The sequence below is a fragment of the Pezoporus wallicus genome, unplaced genomic scaffold (genome assembly GCF_028554395.1).
Source record: "Pezoporus wallicus isolate ANWC-B61680 ecotype Strahan unplaced genomic scaffold, APGP_CSIRO_Pwel_v1 scaffold_6446, whole genome shotgun sequence".
NCBI lineage: Eukaryota > Metazoa > Chordata > Aves > Psittaciformes > Psittacidae > Pezoporus > Pezoporus wallicus.
In genome coordinates, this window is record NW_026636264.1 from 2,997,382 (window position 1) to 3,018,775 (window position 21,394).

A 21,394-nucleotide genomic window follows, 5' to 3' on the forward strand; every position below is an offset into this window, starting at 1 on the left:
ATCACCACTGGATGTTAGAGACTATAAGAAGGGCTTGAATATAACCATGGTCATGATTTATGAGTAATACAGTGTAACAACAGAGATCATTTGGAAGCTGCCTACTTAAGGCAGTGTTGAGAGATTTCTGGAACAACACATGATCACCTGGTTTATAGTAGGAAAGCACAAAGACCAGAACTGTATGAAGCTTGGCTACCAAGGGAGGACTGGTTTGTTTAGCAGTAAGTCCATACCTGTCTTTTGGTAACACTCAGTGAGTTTATTTTCAGTGGTGGCCCTGGAACTGCATTACTCTGCTTGCTTCTTGTAAGTCCTCCTTTCTGTGTACATTTCCTCATGAAGTTTCTCTGAGGGAATCAGGACCTTGTATTTTCCATCTGTTTTGTGATATATGACCCTTTGCATAATTTCCAAGCTCATGCAGACATATGGTCACATAATAGAATCATAGAATGGTTTGGGCTGGAAAGGACCTTAAAGTTCATCAAGTTCCAACTGCCCTGCCATGGGCAGGGACACCTTCCACTAGATGACGTTGCTCAAAGCCCCATCCAGCCTGGCCCTGAACAGCTTCCTTGCAAAACCTGTTCCAGTGTCTCACCACACTCACAATAAAGAATTTCTTATATCTAACCTAAAACTCCTGTTTAAGTTTGAATTCATTCCCCCTTGTCCTATCACTACACTCCCTATATTGTACTTTGTTGTATTTCTTTTTCCTTTTTTTTTTTAAACCTTTCTTTGTGTTGTGCATTCACCATCTAGCATCCACCTTTTGTTTCCACATTAGTCTCTTCTGATGACCCTTTATTACTTATGTCTCTCAGCTGCACCAAGGATCATCTTTAATTCAAAGATGCACATGAGGATTAATTGATACCCAGATGTTGTACCAGCCTCCCACTCCAGTCTCTACAGGCAAAGTGAATTTGTGGTGAATACTGATATTTCTCTCTCAACACATGAGATCTGAACACCAGCCTCTGGCCATCTAGACCCTGCTTGATCATGGCTGATGTCTCAAGGGCCTGTTTTGGTCATTCCCCAGCAGCACATCACAGGTCCTCAGGCACAGCACACCTGCCCATTGGCAGCATCTCCTCTGACTCAGATGCCTCCCAGGAGAGTGCTGTGTGCTGCTGGTGGTGGAGAGCCAAGCACAGCCTTTTTCCTAATCCTCTCTGTTGGCAGTGATGTTTGGCTTCTCTGATTTAATCTCATGATATGTTCCAAGATGAAACTGCTCCCTGTTTTATGGCTGACTCAGTGCCTGTTGAGATCATTGCTGATTGACAGCTCCATGAGCCTTAAAACAAAGTTACTGGCAGAAGGTGTTTTTATACTGTGGGGATTTTATATCTGGACCCAGAAGGCACGATGTGGTACAACCTGATGGTGAGTGTGGTCCCTGTAATGGAGGACATTATGTACCCTTTTTAGGTTCCCAGGGCAGTTCTTTCACCCCCTGGCTCCTGTTAGCTGCCTTTTCAACTGCTTACATCTTTCCTAAGCACTGGGGACCCCACTGCAGGCGATACATGGGGTGGATGTACCAGGCTGCTGCACAATGCCCTCACCATTATCACTCATACTGGTGCCCTTGTTCCCTCCAGCTCTCCCTTCATATTCTTTCTTTATATTCTCCAGCGATGAGTTATATTTTTGATGATTTCCAGGCCTGTTTGGTAAATACCATCCTTCCAAACATAGTTCTCTCAGGGAGTCCTTATTTTTTGTTACGTGTACTATTATTTTTCACGGTTTTTTTTGTGGTATATCCTACAATTTCCCCTGGAGAAAACAAATTTTAGCAAATCTGTGATACCTGTTCCTCTTTTTTTATTCCCTTTGGGGGAAATTGTGAAATGCTTAATACGTGCTTCTGCTTTTGTAAGTCTTTTTCTCAGTCTGAACATGGAACTAGCTACAGTTGCACAAACTCCATCCTTGGTTAAAATCTCCAGTTCACATACCTGGGAAAACCACAGAAGCTGGGTGGAGATAGCACAGTCTCCACAACTAAATTGAAAGCTGACTTGATTGAAGTGGATTTATTAGGGAGAATTTTATGACAGTACGTTTTCACCTTTGGCAATACCTAATAGGCAGCACAGCAGATAGCTCGGGCTGAAAAACACACCGAGTGCAGCCTGGGATGGAGGAAGGATTCAGTGGGTCATCCTCAGGTCCATGTCAGCATCTCCCTTCACTAACCTGGAAGACGGGCAATGGTCCTGGCCCACTCCTACTGCTTCTTTCTGCTGTTTGTTCTTACGCGGTGTGCTTTCTCCTAGCAGCCCTGTTTTTGCATCTGTGGCCTTACACAGTTCCTGCCTTTCTACCCCATCTTTTTACATTTTAATCTGTGCCTATCTGGAGGCCCTGACAGTCACCCTAATTTTTCAGCTGCCCACTCACTGCTGAACTGTATCTCAGCATTCCCATTTTTCCCTCTGGTGCCGCTCTTGGTGCAGGCCAGTGGCTATCAGGTGATCCACCCTCCCAACGAAACAGGTTGGAAATGGCAGGTAATGGCTGCAAAGGCTTCACAGGAGCCTGATCTGAGGGTGACATGTTGGCAGAGGTTGTTTACTCAAGCCACGGTCTAAGCCCTGAGTGTGGCCAGTCAGAAAAGCCTGACAGGAGACCAAGCCCCTGACACCGTAAGACAGTGAGAAGCCAAGCAGATTTATCACCTGCTGCTCATGTTTCCACATCTCCTCCTTTTGATGCCCATGACTTTAGCTGACAGTTATTTTAACTGTCCACTTGGTTATGAGCTTTATTCCTTTTTGTGAGCATTGAGACCATCCTCACATATGTACCTACGCTCTTGGGCTCACTGCTTATGAAATAGATTAAAAAGTATTTTTCAAGCTTTTACAAGATTGTACAAAGTTCATCCTAGGTGAAAAGACAAACATCAAGAGAGCTTGATCTGCTGCTCAGCTTTTTAAAAGAAGTCTTCCTAAGCATAAGTTAAGCAACTGAACAAGCTATTTGTGAGCAGTTGCAAAGGTCTTTGAGCTCTTTTAGAGATGGTTAGATACACATCTCTTGGAGATGATGCAGATATAGTTAGTACAAATCAGAAATCCTTCATCCCTATAAATATGCAAATTAAAAACAATTAAAATACACAACACTGCCTAATGCTTTATATAAGCATACACCCAATGTTCATGCAGCCAACATTAGTTCATCTAACAGTAGAGACCAAGAGGAAGACCAAGAAAAAGGGGGGGTGACACTTGGTCCCAGCAAGTAAAGGCTAGCTCTGAGAAGGTGGTTTCCAAAGTGGTATTTTGGGAGCATTTCAGGTCATTGTAAGAAAAGCAGCAAGACAAATATTCAAGGAAGTGATCCAAGATAGAGTTGTGGTGACATCGCACAGCCTGTTGTGATAGCACAAGGGTTTAAACGAAATGGTTTAAATGAAATGGTTTTAAACTAAAAGAGGGGAGATTCAGGCTGGATGTGAGGAAAAAAGTCTTTACAATGAAAGTGGTGAAACACTGGCACAGGTTGCCCAGAGAGGTGGTGGATGCACCATTCCTTGAGACATTCAAGGCCAGGCTGGATGTGGTTCTGGGCAACCATATCTAGATGAAGATGTCCCTGCTCATCGCAGGGAGGTTGGACTAGATGGGCTTCGAAGGTCCCTTCCAACCCAGACTGTTCTATAATTCTATGACCGCAGAAAGGTGTAAGCTTGCTATGCAAGCAATAAAATAATACCATTCATGGAAAGGTGGGAATAAGCCAGAGCTGCTGAGACATCCAGAGCTGCTGAGACATCACTATTGCACAAAGTAATGAAGAAATCACAGTGGATACTCATAGCTTTTAGAAAGGGGAAGTCACGAAGAAAATGGGAAATAAAGTCAAGACACTGGAATGTAGGCCAATAACACTAGTCCTAAGGGAACAAATACTGTGAAGGTGCAGGGAGTGTGGAATAAGTACTCAGATGAGGGACAAAACTGTACAGTCCATCCCAACATAAGGACTACCATGTTGAAATAACCAGGGAGCTTATCAGGAGGCATTGGTGTCAACACTGAGGCTGTGACACATGAAGAAACAATGGGAAAACAGCTCCAGAGCAGGACAGGGCTGTAGAGCTGATGGGAAAAGGCTACTGGAGCACCAGAAAAGTTCCCCAAAATCAGAGTGCAGAGTCACTTGGCAGGCAGGTTTTACTGCACTTCCCTGACTTGTGGAGGGTCACCTCAATGCTTCCTTAGGGATATGATGAGGTCAGTACGGAAATAATTCAAAAGTAGTTGTCAGTGGTGTCCCATCAGTTTAAAGGCAGCAGTGAGCAAGGAAGAGCTGGTCACCCCCAACAGCCAGGCAGGGAGATGGGGATGCCAGGGGCTGGTCATGCTCATTCCTTGCAGGAACCTTACACGGAAAGCAATGAATCATGCAGACATCCAAATGACCACAGTGTCATAAAAAAAAAGAGTGATTGCAATTTTCCGAGAGTTGGCAAACCTTTAGGCCACTGTTTGAGGTCAAGCACTGATGGCAGTCAACGAGTTGTGGAGCTCCTGTGCTTGCCATTTTTGTGAACAAAGATGTTGCATTATGTGGCAAAGATGTGGCCAGGTTGGACAAGGCCTTGAACAAACTGGCCTAGTAGAAGGTGTCCCTGCCCATGTGAGGAGGATTGGAACTATATGATTACAAGGTCTTTTCCAATCCTAAACATTCTATGATCCTATGATTCTATGATTTTGGGGCTGGGAGAGGTATTCCTGTGGGAGATCTGAATGCTGTCCCTTGGTCACTAAATAACAGCCATATTTAAACTAGTGACAACACTCCTCATCACCCTGCAAACATTGTTTTTGACAGACTGGAGGGGATTTACAGCCTCTCATCTCCAGAGAAAGGTCAAAATGTTGCCATGCAGCAGAAGGAGTTCATAAAGAACAGGTAGATGCCATGTTCACAGGAGCTGGGCTCTGCACCACCAGCTCGTCCATGGATGATCGCAAATGAGGATGTGGCTCAGCCACCCATGTTGAACAGACACTGGTACATGGAACCATTCTTTGGTGTTGCAGTGCAAATGTGTCAGATCCGGTGTGGGACAGGGTACCATGGGTGTTATTCCGCAGAGAGAGGGTGGCGGCAGTAGGCAGAAATCTGGGTAAATTAGAGAAGTAAGTTTGAAAAAGCCCTGCAGAATAAAAGGATTGGTTGTACCACAAATACAGAGCATGCTGGGAGACAAGGGTGCATAATGGGCTACAGCTGAAAAGATAATATAGGCCATATGTAAAGAATGTCCTGAATTAATAACTTCCTTTGTGTAAGTATGTTTTGCGAATCATTATCACTTAGCAGCCTACAGCCTACGCTGTCCTTTTTGGATTTTACAGACTTAAATTGTTTCCTGGGGGTATTATCTCTGTCTGGCTCAGCAAAATTAAAACAGTATCTCATTTAACATTGCCTATAAGTAGATGGGAACAGTTGACTCCAGATGTATTATGAATTGCACTTAGACAATTTAGATCATAGAAAGTGGGGCATACTTGGTGTTCAACACTTTCTTATAGAGCAGTAATCTGTGCTCAGCTTTATGGATCTTATCAAATGCTTCTTCAAGCCAAGTTATGACTTCTGCCAGTAATACTTAATGCCATATTTCAGACAATGAAGGGTAAACCAGGAAGGCACCCAGCAGAACTGCTGTGTGTCCTCTCTGCATTGAGGCACCCCGTGCCTGCCAGGGACCTCCAGCTACAGGCACCCTCAGCACAGGAAACATCATGGGGAGTTTTGTCTAAGGACTCCTGAAAAGTCTCTCTGGAAAAGAATTCTCCAGCCTCTCCCCATGCTCCACGCCTTGTACATCTTGGAAATATTCCCTAGTAGCCAGTCAAAACACTCTTTGTTGCAGAAGGAAAACTGATTTCTTCATGTCTTTGTCTCCACAGCTAACATAAAACCATCATCTCCTCAAGAAGGTTTTATGTGTTAGAGGATTATTGTCACCTTTGTTCCTAATACTCTTTTCTTGGACTAAATGAGCTAAGTTTCCTAGTTTTGCCTCTTGAATCCCTTGGTCTATATTTCTGTTAACTTCTGTGTACCTTGAATGCTCCTCACTTTGTCCAATTCTGCAAGCACTGTGTCCAGACCAGGACCCAGCACCCTAGTTAATTAATTCAAATATCTCAGCCTGTGTTAAATCACACCAAATCGATGCTCACTTCTGTTACAGGAGTGAAGAGAACGTTTGTCTTCTCCCAGTCTTTCTCAGATCAATTTGCTGCTGTGCCAGGGTGACCCACATCAGGCTTGCTGGTGATCCCAAACAAACTCTGGTGTGTGTGGACCTCCCACCCAGGCTGCCTGCACCTATTGCCCTTGCTCTTGCATGCTCTTATTTTCAGCCCTGTCTAGATGAGCAAAGAGTGAATGGGTGGAGGGCAGGGAGTGGATAAATGGCTTTGTCCTCCTGCTCCTCCCTGAAATCTGCTGCCTGGCACTTGTGGCCAGCATGGAAGGAAGCCTGGGCTGGGCAGTGAGTCACATCCCGCTCCCACTCCCTCCCGGGCTGGGAGCTGTGCATTCCCTGCCAGCAGCAACCTACAGCCAAGGCCTCAGCCCCACGCTTGTGGGGAAAGTGTCTTTCCTCGCTGTGCATAGCCACTGTTGTTACACAAACATGGAGCCATTTGGAGCCCTGCACTCTGTGCCACTGCTGGCAGCCACTCTGCTGCACAGCCCGAGCAATGGCCTCGCCACAAGGAAATTCAGCATTAAAATCGGGTCCCAAAGCCTGAAAAAAACACAGATACCATCTCATGATCTTATAATACCTGATGGAGAGCTGAGTCAGTATGAGTTTGCAGTGAGGGCTAGTAAAAACCCTTAAAAAGGGCTGCAGAAAGCCACTGCTCCTGTCCTGATTAACAGCAAGGAAAACTTAAACACGCTATGTCATTTTACTGACACCTGCATTAATGTCAGAGGTACGCAGCCAAAGGTAGAGGCATTAAGCATTAGGTAGCTTCTGAGTGTTAAAACCACCATGTCTATGGCCACAGCATTCCAGCAGTTCCCTTTAATGCCTGCACCTCTCAAACCCTCAAGTTATCCACTGAAAGATGCTCTCCACCAGTGCCAGTCCACATTCCAGCTGAGCATGGAGCAGGATGGACCCTGCCTGAGCTGCACTGGAGGAGCTGTGCGATCAGAAAGTGGATGCACAGACCCAGGCACCACTCCAGTACTGCCAGCTGAGGGGCATCAATCAATCAGGAGCCTGGCACAGAAATCATGCCAGTTTTTATTGTCAAAACACTTTTCATTACTTGTTATTAGTTTGAGTTTTTTAATCAGTTATTTTTATTGGAGCACTTGGCTACTTAAAGGTGACCTTTTGTTTGTTCTATCCACAATGTGCAGGATTATAAACGTACTGTAGGAGCTGGTTTTGATTTGACTTTCTCTGATTGTTTGTGTTGTTTGCAGAGATTTTCACATACTGCAGGTGACCCAAACAGCCCTGTTTTTTCAAAGGGGACATCTATCAACAGCCAGCACTTGTAAAATCCTGCAAACGCATGAACAAAATTGCATGGCCATGCCTTGGGCTTTGCTTGGCATTTGTAAATAACTTTGATATGGTTCTGTATGAAGGTGCTGTGCAGGAAGAAGTGCCAGTTCTCATACTGCAGCTGTATGTTCTGGTTATTTCTTTCCTACACAAAACCTAAGCCCTCCCCACATGTGAAGGGAAAGGGAGACCCCTGCTCAGCATCTCTGAGGAAAGGGAGGCTTTTCTCACCCTGCCCTCCGCTCCTTCTCTCCTGCTCAATGGTGCTGCAGGGACCTGCCTTGGCAGCATGTAGCAAAGCCACCCTGGCACAAACTAGTCCAGTCTGGAGCCATTAGTCATCCACTCATCACAGGCCTCATCGCGGGCGCCCTGGACAGACATGTTCTACTGCCTCGGTGTAAACCCAGCCTGAAGGGCCAGCTGGTGCCAGAGGGGGTCACTGCACCCACTGACCACTGCAGCCCATCACCCTGTACCCATCAGGGACCTTGTGCTTTGAGTGGCTTTGATGTCTGCCAAGGCAGAGATGCCAAGGAGTTGGTTGCAGGAGGACCTGCTGCAATGATGCTGGCCCTAAGCTGAAAAGCCCACCTGGAGCAAAAGCCCCCATCCTGGGTGACAGGGCTGACCTTCTTCTCCCACTTTAATGGCTGGGGCTGCACCATCAGGCTAGAGGGTCACCATCACTTTTTAGAGGAGGTGAGAAGGGCTCAGCCTCCCCCCAGCCCTTCAACATGCAGGCTCAGGCCCATCTCAAGCCAAGAGTTCTGTTAGTTTTTCAGGAACCATGAGATTCTTAAAATGGTCTAATCCTCTGTGCAGCCAGCAAGCAAGTTCTTATCTTGACTTAACCTACAGGTAGAACAACTCTGGTCATACTGCCCGCATATTTCAGGGGTTTATGTCCACACCCCTGTGGTGTACGCACTCCAGTATCCCTCAGGTAGTCTTTCATCCCAGGTTATGCTTCAAGCCTCTGCAATCAGATACAGTTATCCTAAGCAACAGGGAGAAATATTTACCAAGAAGAAATTTAGAGACAAAAATGGGGAAGAAAGAAAGAAGGGAAGAGAAAAGAACTGAAAATGGAAACTCAACATTATTTGAAATACGCACTGATGTTTGATAGAGAATTAATTTCACTTTTGCATATTGGCAGCTCTATACCTGAAGATTTATCTCATGCAGTATATTCCTCGTCTTCTGTTTTGCATGGTAATTTGATTTTTAAGATATTTCTTTCCTCTCCCACATGTTTAGCTCCTGCTAATTCTGAGAAAGCTTGTTGGTGAGGACCTCAAGAAAACTTGTATTGTGACAAGCTCAGGGTGTTGGAAGTTCTGGGTAATGTTCCTACATTTTTACTGTTCTTCAGTAAACATCCATTAATTCTTTCCCAGAGTTTCCTCTTACAGGTTGTTGTCTTGGCTATAATCTGCAAGGGATGGCTGATATCTGGGTACAGATTACTGCGTGGAGGTGTTACCACAGATTGGTACCCCTGTGTGCAAATAACCAGTCACCTGCCAAATCACCTGCCAAAGAAGCTCATTATGCCAAAAAACACCAGTCACCTGCCAAATCACCTGCCAAAGAAGCTCATTATGCCAAGGAACACCCCTTACTCTGGACCTTTCATTCATTGTATGAGAAAACAAGACCTTGGCCACTCCTGTGGCCATGATTTTGGGCAGAGCAGCTCATTGACCTTGTGTTCTTCTACCACACTCTCTGGGGATGGCTGATAACATCATTCATCCACCTGGTGTCCTGGTGGAGAAGCTGCTGAAAACAGCTCAGTAGGCCATCACCATCTCTCACCATCTCTGCGTGAGCATTGCTGTACCTGTCAGGTGGGATAAACCCCACTGCAATCTCCTGCAGCCACACAGCTCAGGGCAGGACAGACAGTGACAGATTTATAATCACATTTTTCTTGTAACCAGGGGACAAAGAAAGAGTGACAAAACCTGAGTGGTCCTGTGGACGTGACCTTAAGAGACAGATTGGCGTTTCATAGGCCTGTATCCTTGCCTTGTGCTGATGGCTGCTTGACATCAGGGCACTCAGGTTGCCTCCTCCATGCTCTGAAATGAAAAGTTTTGCTTCTCTGATGGCAGATTTAGCTGGTTAATCACTATGGGCTTCTCCAAGCTCCAGAAATGGAAAGCTGCATCAAATTCAGTGTTGTTACTGCTAATGCTGTCCACAACCCTGTGGGATTCAAATGGGATTTCTGTTGCCTGCAGAAGTTGTTCACCTGGCTGTTCTGGACGCACCCTGACTTGTGACTGCCACCTCAGCACCTAATTAAGGGGTTAATGGACATCTTCTCCTCCTCCTTCTTGCTCAGTGTGGTTGCAAAGGTAACCTGGACACTTCAAGGAAGGAGAGCAGGAATGCATCTCATTAGGGATCGATCACCTTTACAACACTAACATATATTCCCAGAATCTTGCTGTTACCTTGGGACTATCTGAGACCGTCGTGAGACAGGTTAGTTTTACCCTACTGGTGATGTGCTGTTGCAATAGTAATCCTGCTCAGTACGAGAGGAACCGCAGGTTCAGACCTCTGGTGCATGCACTTGGCTGAGAAGCCACTGGCGCGAGGCTACCATCTGCGGGCTTATGACTGAACGCCTCTAAGAATCCCTCCTAGACGCTTGATGTTGTGCTACTGTGTCATCGGTCGCTTGTGACTGACCCAGGAGATGACAGTCTTGTTCAGAATGCGTGGGTGAAGGTCTTCCCGAATCTTCGTTAGTGAAGACAGGCCTTCTTCATAGGAGAAGGAAAACTCCTATCTTCAAACCTTGGCAGATGGAGCTCGTCTAGCCTTGTAAGGTCTTCCATCTAGGAGAAGGACACTCTTACAAAACCTACTACCTGTGGACTTTGCTGTCACCGTCCTAGCTAGCTAGGCCGTGGCAGTTAAACCTCAGGTGTAAAGGGTGGGGCCAGTTCTGCACAAGCTACGCCTCACCTAAAAAATCCACTGCGCAGGCTGGAAGGGCTCACTCTCACTTGTCTGTATGGACAGGTGAGGGTCGAAACGGTAGGTGAAAAGGTGCATGGGAAGCTGCAGATCCAACCTTGCATGCGGGCGGACCGGCGCATGGGTAGCTCGAGATTGCTCAGGAGTTGACAGTCCTGGTCGGACACTTCCCGATTGCCTAAGAACCCTTTTTTTTTTCCAACCAGATTTGCATATCCCACATGCTCTTGGTCATCATCCTTGTAGTAAGCATGGTTAAAGCCCTTCCCAAATCTGTGCTCGTGAAGCCAAGCCGTCAATCAATCTGATGGGCCATGGATTACAGGGACATCATTGTGGACACAGAAAGTGTTAAAAAGTACCAACTTACTGTGTTGCAAAGGCCATGTATTGAAAACTTGGGAAAGAACGTCAGGCAGCACAAATTTTGCCCTTAAGCAATATGTGAATTACTTCTTAAAATTAGTATCCCATGCTTATTAGGATTTCCTTTTTCATTAAGTTCCTTTGCTACCTCTTCAGTGTGCATACATCAGACATGTATTTCTATTCTTCCAACTACTGGACACTTTCTACCAGGCCCACAGGAATCAGGGTTCTCTGTATGAGGTTTCCTACCCTGGGACATTGTGATCTGCAGGACAAGAGCTGTCAATGAGAGCTGTGAGCTCCAGAGCAGTCTGAAAGCATGTAGGTACATGCTCAGTGGCACCACCAGCTCCCAGCCAGCCAGTGCCAAGGTGAAAACATTACCCTGATTTTGCGTAGGGGGAAGAGGTCAAATCAAGGTGAGACTTAAGCAGACCATGTAAAGTTTTTCTTCTTCAGACTCCTCATGCTAGAGGGTCCCCCAAGGAAAAGCCCTGGGTAATGCTAGTACTCTGGGGTTAGACTGGGAAACTGAGCAAGAAAGCCAACTGTATATGTGATTTCCCAAAAGGGTTTGGAAGATCTAGACACTGACAATGGGGTTGATGGGTGGGAGGTGATACGTGTCACGACAAAGCCATGGAAGCATGCAAAACATGAGCTGATCTGATTCCTCCTCCATGAGCTTTACTATATGTTGATGAGATGGATTTGGAGGCACAGTGGTTAGCACAGAATGGTTTTGAGAGCCCTTAGACATGGAGGAAATTCTAACAGTTCAGAGTTTGAGCTTTATTTGGATCATATACACTTCAGAAAGGCTTTTTTCAGAACAAGTAGTTATATAAAAAATAGAATAAATGGAAAATAGAATAGGCTGCTTGAGGAAACAGCAGAAGTAGAAGGGTAGGTCTTGGACACTGTTTGACAGAGCAAGACTCCAGGCAGCAAACCAGCAAGAAAATACTTTCTGCTCAGCTTGTGACATGCTCCAGAGCAGTTGGGTAAGGCTGGTCCTGGGAGAGTATGGACCATGCTGGGAAACATCACAGAAGCACCTGGACAAACTGAAACCCTCTGGACATCTGTGCAGCTCTCAGTCCTGCTTGCATTTGGGATGTGGGTTTTATGCACATGACTCATGTCTTGTAAAGGCAGGGAAAGAGCAGTTATTTGCCTCTGCCTTGTCCTCTGCTTTTGTTAGTTTACTATACAATTTTGTTTTACAGGTAGGCAGAGGCTTTTATTTCCTTACTGGTGCAGTTATTTCAAGGCTGAAGAAAGGACAGAATTGTATATGAAGCATACAGGTAAAGAAGGAGTCCTGATGTGCAAGGCCCTGCAAATAGAAAACATATTAGAAGAGAGAACTCTGCTCACATAAACACAGAAGGCTGTTACAAAACAAGTTTCAGGCTTCCCTTTTGATAATTTAGAATTTGCTTGCGTCTCTTAAACCAAGAAAAATGCAACCATGGGAAGGGAGTGCCAGTAATAACAGGCCTGCACTCACATCCAGTGGTAAAAGAGAAACAAGCAGCAGTTCCCCGAGGGAAGGGGGATTCTGGAAGTTAAACAGAACTGTTTATGGTTGTGAGGAGTTAAAAGGCTTCCTAGACACCATGGCTTCCCTCTCATATCCTGAGCACCTTGGGGTAATGCATTAGCCCTGCAGCACATGGAAACAGCCCATCAAAGAGCTTGCCTTCTGCAACTCCATCTTCTTCAGGAAGATCAAGGACAGGAAACACCAGAACAGGGAGGTGGGTAAGTGTGGACAGATCCTGCCCTCTAATATTCCTCATGGGGATTATTTACATCTTCTTTCTGTGCAGGAGACTGCTGGTTTCTCAAGACCTGATGCCTTTGCCTGCCCTAGTTGAAAACAACTACCGTTATGGGATTTGTTTTATTAAATTTAAGGCAACTCACACAAAAATGAGGCAAAGTTCAATGTGACTCATCCTTTACACACTGATCAACCCTCCTCTTCTCATTTCTGCATTTGAATTGGTTTGTTAAACTTGCATTTAAGACCTTTCTGTAATACGACTTTTGGCTTGACACCAGGTATAATTTTCCTGCTCTAATAACATCTATATTCTAGGAGTACTCCTCTTGCAAATGTGCCGTGTAATCTCCACACTCATTGATCCTGAATAAAGACAGCATCAAAATCTGAGTCACAGTCCTGTTCTTCTATACATTAAGTGTCCATTTTGGTTAAACTGACGATGGCTCCCGATTCCATTCCATACCTGCCCTTCCCTTTTTTCTGGTCTTTCTACCCTCCTAACAGGACCACACAGATGACCAGAGCATAGTCCAACATGTCTTTGTGTCTGCCTTTCACTTGGCTTTCATATGGATTTTGTCTCATGCCTTACGTCAGGGATGCTCTAGTGGCCCCATTCAGTTCATTGTGTCCCTTTCTGCCCATCTCTCCAAATCCTGGCTGAGATCAGTGGCTGAGAATCTTGCATGGAGAAGCTGAGCTCAGAAGTCCAAAATAGTGAGGCTATGATTTTAACTAGGACCATTCTGACAAGACTGGCTCAGCTACACTTGCCCATCCATCTGGGGATCCTGGCACTGGAGGAGCGATTATCTCAGTGGCTTTGATTGATGGGGACTGAGAATCATGGCAGAGGGATGAGAGCTGGGAAGATCCCTTCTTCCTTTCACTTCCTGCAGGGCCTAGCAGCTCAACTTAGTCATTGTCTCCTGACAGGAAGAGGGGAGGTCTCTCAAGACCTTCATTAGTCACTCCATCTGCATATCTTGAGTCTTTCTAAAGTTAGGCAAGCAATGGGGTTGGGGACAGAAGTGCTTGAACTGGAAAATGCTGCTAGCTTTCTGCTCAACCCATACCTGTGTTGCAGAGTACAGTTTACTCATCTTGCGTAAGGAGTGTTTTCTTAAAGCATTTTGCTTTTGAGATGCTCCTGTGAGCACATGCTGGGAAAGGCTCCTGTTCAAATCCAGTAGCTGACATAGCAAAATCTTGCACTCAGTTGTTGCAAATCATTAATTCAAAGTCACAATCCGTTTGGAGTAACTCATGGAAACCCATTATTATTTTGCCACTGCTTGTTTTGCTGCTTAGACAACCAAAATGCTTGTGAGAACAGGAAAAACTCTTGCTCTTCGCCTAAAAGGTATAAAGAGCAGTAACACCCCAAGTGAGAAGCAGCAAGATGTACAGGAGGAAAGAAAGAAGACTTGGGAGGTTAAGAGCCTCAAGACTCCCTGGTGCCTCAGTTACATGGCTCTTGTCAGGGTTAAACCTAACACTTTCCTGAAAGGCTTTTACCTGGTCTCTCATTTCATTGTAAGTCGCAAGGGAGGTAAGGGAGGAATGTAATGTGGTGGTCTTTCACAGCTGAAACACACAGAAAATTATAAAACATATATTAAAGGAGTGTCACCGTGTGATTATGCAGTTTCTATACAAAGCCATGGAAGAAGAGAGGAAAGCATTTGAAGGAGCTAAGTCATTTGGGAACTTTGTGGCTAATTCATTGCATCTCTTTCTCTAACTTCACACACATGTTGTGTTTGCAAGGCAAAATTCTGCAGGTGCTTATCTGCTCACATTCAAGGGTTAATTTATAGAGCCTCTGTCCCACAGAATACATATCCTGCTCTTTGCACAGCTGCATAAAATACTGTAAACATTTAATAGCAAATAACGGTGCAGTAGAAAAAAAAAGGCAAATCTTCATAGGAAGACTTTTTTTTGTGGAATGCCTGGATGAAGTAACAATGAAATAGCTGAATTAGAGGGTTATACATACTTACTTTTTCCTGAATGAGCTAGTAAGGAAAACTGACAATTTGTGTTATCATGTCTATTACTGGCTGTCAAATAGGAGCAGATGTGTTTAAACTCCTGCGTCCAAACTCTGCTGTTATCCTTGTCCAGCTGCATTCAGTCAGCTCCTCCATATGTAGACTACACGTGGCTTCTTGGCTTTTGCTATCACAGCATGTGTGTGAGCATAACAAATGTATGATCGAGCTAATTTAATTCTCTATGACCTACACAGAACCCCCTTGATCTAACCCCTGAAATGCTGCCTCTACAAGATGTCCCCAGCAAGGCCCCTCTTTCTTGTTGGAAGTTGGCCTTCTTTCAGAAGAGTCTAACAATACCTTCCAAATCAGGGGTATTCAACCACACCTGCCCAATATCAGAGATAATTATCAGCATGATTTAACTGGAAAATTTTCAACTCTTGAACATACTGCGGTGACATTTGCAGATGGTACTGTTAGTATGCATGGGAGGAAACAGGCTTTTCATTAATAATAATTTGTTAAAAATAATTTGTTAAGGTAATGTGTACAGGATTTGGTATTTTCAGAGAGTTGTACTAATGCTAGCGATAATTACATCGGTGCAATGATACCAGTGAACTCCCCCAATACCCCTGCAGTGAAGAGACTTGCACAGATTTAGCTTAATTTGCAACTTCTGAAGGAAGTGTGAAGTACTTGATACCAGTGTTTTCCCAAATGGCTGGGAAGTGCAGGGTGGGGCTGAAAAAAGGGAACAACTTTAGGCTGCCATTAGCATTTTAGAAGAGGACAAAATACTTCACACCAAATAAAGGTAAAATACCATAAATATTTTCTTTATGTTAACTATCAATGCAGCTACTGTTCTTGCCACAGGGGTGCTTTGCAGATTGGACATTGAAGGGCAGTTCCCATTTCTCTCTTTTGTAACATGTGCTCCATACTGTGAAAAGCCCCAAGCATCGGTGTTTTGCATGTATTAGGTCAATGAATGGAACCACTACCAGAATACACCAAATGCAGATGGAAGATGTCAAGAAGAGTCTGACACCCACTAATTCTAGAGGTAATTTTAATGTTATTTAATTACCATAATGAAGAATGGAATGAAGAATCTGTGGCTCAGTCCTGTTCTCACAGCATTTTATGAGAGGTTTGGCACCAGCTTTCATGAGAACAGGGCTGGGTGTCATACCTTCATATACTAGTAATGAGATAAAGATTGCAAGTATCTGTATCATCTGTAAAGTCAAATGGTCTTTGCAAAGCAAGCAAATGTGCTGAAACCAACAAGAGGAGGACCTGCAAGGGAGTCACTTATATAGGGGAGAGAACAGATGTCAGAACAGTGGGAATATGACAGTGTTGCATTAACTAGGGTATACAGAAACTGTATCCGGCCCTGCCTACCATGCTGGGTCTCCCTCAGAGAACTGTGCTCAGGTCCAGGAGCCTGTAAGAAAAAGAAACAAACTGAAATCAACCTATAGCTGATGAAAACACAGGGTTTTGGTGTTAACTATCAACCAGACAAGTGGGTGATAATTAAAACAAACAAAGAAAAACCCCAAACAAAAAAAAAAACAACACATACACACACCACCACCATCACCAACAATAATCAACTTCCCCCAAAGATCCAGCACTGACAAAGCATATTCCAAGGTTTTTGGGTATTTGAAAACAATGGATTCTGGCATATGAAAAACAGAAGGGTCTGAAACAAAAACTCCCTAGGAATACAATGGCTTTTACATGCACGAAAAGCAATGCAGAGATAGATTAGCTCACTGCAAGTGAAACTGAAAATCATCAGCCATGCAGTGCAGGAGTAAAGGTCCCTTGGAGACTGAAGAAAAAGAGAAAGGTGTCTTTGTAGACAATGAGATCCTCTCTTCCGGAAAACACTGACGTTAGTGAAAAAAGAGAGACCGAGGAAGGAAGGACAACACACCCTGAATCTGTTCCCAGGAATACAGAATCCAGCTATCAGCTGGCCACTGACTGATGAGGATTACACTGGACAGACAAGCAATCCTTCCTGGACTTTCTTCCAAGGCACTTGACAACACAACAAAAGAGAAAATGGGTAAATACAGAGGTGGGCCAGAAAGCATGGCATGGCCAATAAGGCCTGGTCAGAGCAAAGGCAGGTATACATGCTTACACAAGATGTTGTGCGTACTGGGCTGACAGCACACGTAGAGCTCACTTCACCTTTATGCACTGAACTGAAGTGGCAAAGGGAAGCCTGGGTTCATACTGATCATTAATATAAGTGCAGATTTACAATGTGACACATCTACCTTGAAAATCAGTAATTCTCTGCTTGCAGAAGTGCTTGTCTACTCCTAGCATTGACATCAGATGGACAGTAGAGCAGAACAGAAGAAAAAGAGGACAAGATATACCTTTTTCTCATGTTTCTGCTGCATGCAGACAGGGAAATGCAGAGGGATAAGTGGAAGAGATCTGGGGAGATTGGGGAATGAAGTAACAGCCAGAGAACGCAGGGTCAGTGAGAAGCCTAAGCCATTTTAGGTGAAAACAAGAGGCTAGCATATGAGATAAGCAATCAGAGAAGATATCCTTACAGTGGACACAGAAATCTCACAAGAAGTGAATGGATCTGGCAGGGAAAGAAGAAAGAAGAGCCAAGAGCCTAGATGATGGTAACATGCAACAGAGGTAGAGGCCTCTGGATGATACCTTAAAGGAAGAGAAAACTGGTTACAGGCAAGTAGTGGAAATGAAGGAAAAAGGAGAGCACCAGAGAAGTGCTGCTCCCTATGTAGGATTGCCAGGGGCAATCTGGGACATAAAAGCAAGTGAAATGCAAAGCCTTAGGGGAGTTCAGGAGCAGCTTTAGAGAAACCACAATAAGGAGAGTTACTGTAGGACAGCGTGGTAAGAACTCTGGGAGGAAAGCTGGAGACCAGGGCCAGGGCTAAAGCCAGGGAAAAACAGAGAAGGGAAATGTGAGTGACAGAAGCTACCTGGGTTCAGGAATTGCTACAGGAAAAGAATGAGAAGCAGGAAGAGAGCAGAAGATGTGGCTAGATGAGATCAGGCACCAGAAGTGCAGATTGGTAGGGAGAAAGGGCAGAAGTAAACAGCATGGTTGAGGAGCCATGGTGGCAGCTAGCAGCAGGAGCTTGCTTATTTAGCAAGCCAGGCGGTAATTAATTAAATCAAGTTAGGCAGCAATCAGTCAGTTAAATCGGGTAACAATGACTCAATTAAACTGAACCGGTGAACAATGAACTTATTACATCAAACCAGGGAACACCAAATTGATTAAATCAGCTGGGAGCTGCCATGGGTCCATCCAGGGTCTGGGCTTGGTGCCGCTGGGGCAGGGAACTCTCACTGGAGCTTCCTGCTCCAGGAGAAATATCACAACAGCAACTGCATCGCTGCTGACAGCCCTTCTTGTCCCCCCTTTGCCCAGAGCGACGAAATACACAGCAGACTACAGCTGGTCTGATTAAATACTTCAAATAAAACAGAGGGGTGGGAAGATGGAAACTGTCAGCTTCCAAATTAGCTACAATCTTCCAGAAATTACTGGGCTGCCTAAGGATGGAGAAAGCTCTGCCTTTAAAATCAAGCTGATGCTGGACATCCAGAGCTGTTGTCTTAAGAAATCAACTGAGAGGCTTTGATGGGTGCCTGACAATAATTTAGTCTACCCTACCTAGTCTGCAGGAGAAGTATGGTTTCCAGTGTTGCTCTGGGAGAGTATGGAAATGTACTAAAATAGTTGCCTATGTCCATTTTGAGGTAAAAAGTGCAAATTATATGGATTAGTGTGAGTCAGGCTGGTCCTGTAGTGGCAGTCCTAGGAACCACTTCCATGCCCTTTCATTGGTCCCCCACATAATTTTGGTGTTTTGGTGATTTTTCTGGTTCTCTTCCTGTTCCTTTTTCTCTCTCCAGAAGCAGGGAACATCACTAATATATGTTTCTTATGGGCTATTTGAGGAATATCAGTTAACTGAAAATTAAAAAGGGAAAGTCTCATCGATAAGGACAACTTGAGGTCAAAAAGATAAAGGAGATAGTCATATCTGTCCTGTTATTCAAAAGAAGTGCAATCCTGATTGTTCTGCAAGGATCTGTAAAGCTCTTGAAGGTGGGAAAAAGTATTGCTTGTCATAGCAGTACAGATGTTTGAGGAGCTGTAACAGTTAATAAACAGTGATATTGCACAGCCAACCTTTATGATACTGCACATTGTCATTAAAGCAATTATACTGAAAAGGAAGTGACTCTTTGGGTGTCATTTCTGGCTAGATGAGGTCCTGGGATTTGCCGAGAGTGTGTAAATCAGGACTAACATAACCCCTGTATGAATGCTGAACAACAAATTAAAGTCAAGTCTGAAGAAAAGCAGTCTCCTGAGCAGCATACAACAAAGATGGTGCTTCATCTGAGAATTAGTATACAGTAGCAGTACTACATATATGCCTGTTTTCCCTGAACAAATGTGCCACAAGGGAGCATGCCCTTTGAGACACACCTGCACAACAATTTCGCACTGAGAGACTGGACTTAACTTTCTTTTTCCTCCTCTGAATGGTCAGAGGGCAAAAAGAGTCTAATTAAAGTTGTGAAAGTTTGGAAAGAAACTAGGCATTTTCAGGTTTTTCAACCTCCCAGTCTTTAGCACAATATTTGAGCAGTGGTCTGCCAAGAGAAAATGGAAAAGAAACTTCCTGGTGGCTTGGTTGGGTTTTTTCTCCTTTTTTATCCCTTCTGAATAATAAGAGGACTGAGAAGTTGGATTTTTTTTTTTTTTTTGGCACAAATCTTCAGTCTAATGAAATACATGAAAATGAGGTTAAAATTTCAGCCAAAAGTCTAGTCTTTTCATACTTGATTAGAATGGGCAGGAGGAAAACTTGACTTATGCCAGTATTTTTAAAAGTGCTTGTGATTTAAATGCTTTTACAGGATAGTCAGCCTTGCCTGTGTTATGACCTTGTAGATGATGTTATGCACTACCAAGGAGATTTGCCTTATCCTAAAGTTGGGCTTTATAACTAAAGCTACTCTTGGTCCTCAGTATAATGTTGTGACATCTCTATTTATTTTCAAAAAAAAAAAAAAGAAAAAAGTACTTACAGAGATGTTTCTTTTGTATCTGCATCATCATGTGAGGCATCTATTGACACAGAATTTCTGAACACTGTAACTTTAATTTTCTACTTTGTTTATATGTCAATAATAGATGGTTTCTATGTTAATCCATCCCTCTCTTCTCCCTTTTTACTTAAGAATTGTGTCAACAAAATTACTTATCTACTCTGTAGTGCACAGCTGCAGCTCTTACAGGAGGAGAGCTCATCACCATTCAAGAGTAATCAATTTACACGTATTTATTTCACAGGTTTATCAAACAGTACTTCTCATACGCTGGCTAAATACTGAATATACAACATTTCTCATCCGTAAAGAAGCAATTACAATTTAGCTCTGACTACTAAGTAGTCAAATTACTAAATATATTTCATTTTCCCCCCATAATTAGAAAATCACATGATTAAAACTAGGAAACCCTTTTTCTATTCCTTTAAATTTCTGCACTCACATGTGTCATTCTTTCTATCTTATGTCCTTTGCATCATCACTTATAATCAAACAGCGAGCTGATGTTACCAGGTTGGAGAAGTAGCATTTGAGATGAGAGATTAAAAAGTTACCCAGCAGAAGACAACCTGGCACTCTACCACCCATTCACCCAGTGCTCCCCTTGTGGTTCCAGTTAAAGAATGGTTAGTGTGATATTGTCTCATATTTGAACACAGAACATCACTAAAGACTTTTTCTTTGCTTCCAGAACTGGGTGGGTTTGCCTTGGGATAAACACCAGGTGTTGGCCTCCAACCATAACATACTCCTGATGGCAGCACAGTGAAGACCTGATCTAAGACATCTCAAGAGAGGTCCACGTTGTACCCCTGCTCACTCATCTCCAGCTCATCTCCTTTAGGCAATTTCACAGTGACATCCATAGAGTCTTGCTTCCACAAGCTTTTCCTACAGAAGAAAAAAAATCTTCAACGGCAAACACAGCCTTGAAAACCAGCACAAAACTCAAAATCCTCTGCTGCAGCTAAACATACCCAATGTTTATCATACCCAAATCAACCTTGGAATGACAGAGATGGGACACGTTTTACTTTTTCAAGGTCACTGAGTTAAGCTAGAAGGTGAATAGAAAGGGAACACACAAGTTCCAGATGTCTCTTCTATGCTTTTCTTACATTAGGATATGGGCTTCCCCTTTTGCAAAGTGCAGATGCATGGCCAGGTCTAGAGCCACTTCCCTTCACACACACCATACACATGAACCTTGAACGTCATTTGAACACACAACTCCCCCAGAAGTGAGTGAACACAATCAGACTCAGGCCTCAGGTATTTATTGTTTGTCTACCTCAGCCTGGTCCTAGAGTGGCTGTAGTGAACTGACTGCAGTGCTGGGTCCCCCACGGCCAGGGTACAACTGCTGAATGGTCCAAGTTAAGAGCTGACCCTGCTTTGTCCAGGAGGTTGGACTAGAGGTCTCCTGAGGTCCCTTCCATTATCAATCTTCCCGTGGTCCTAACATGCAGGTTCCATGGATCTAAGTGC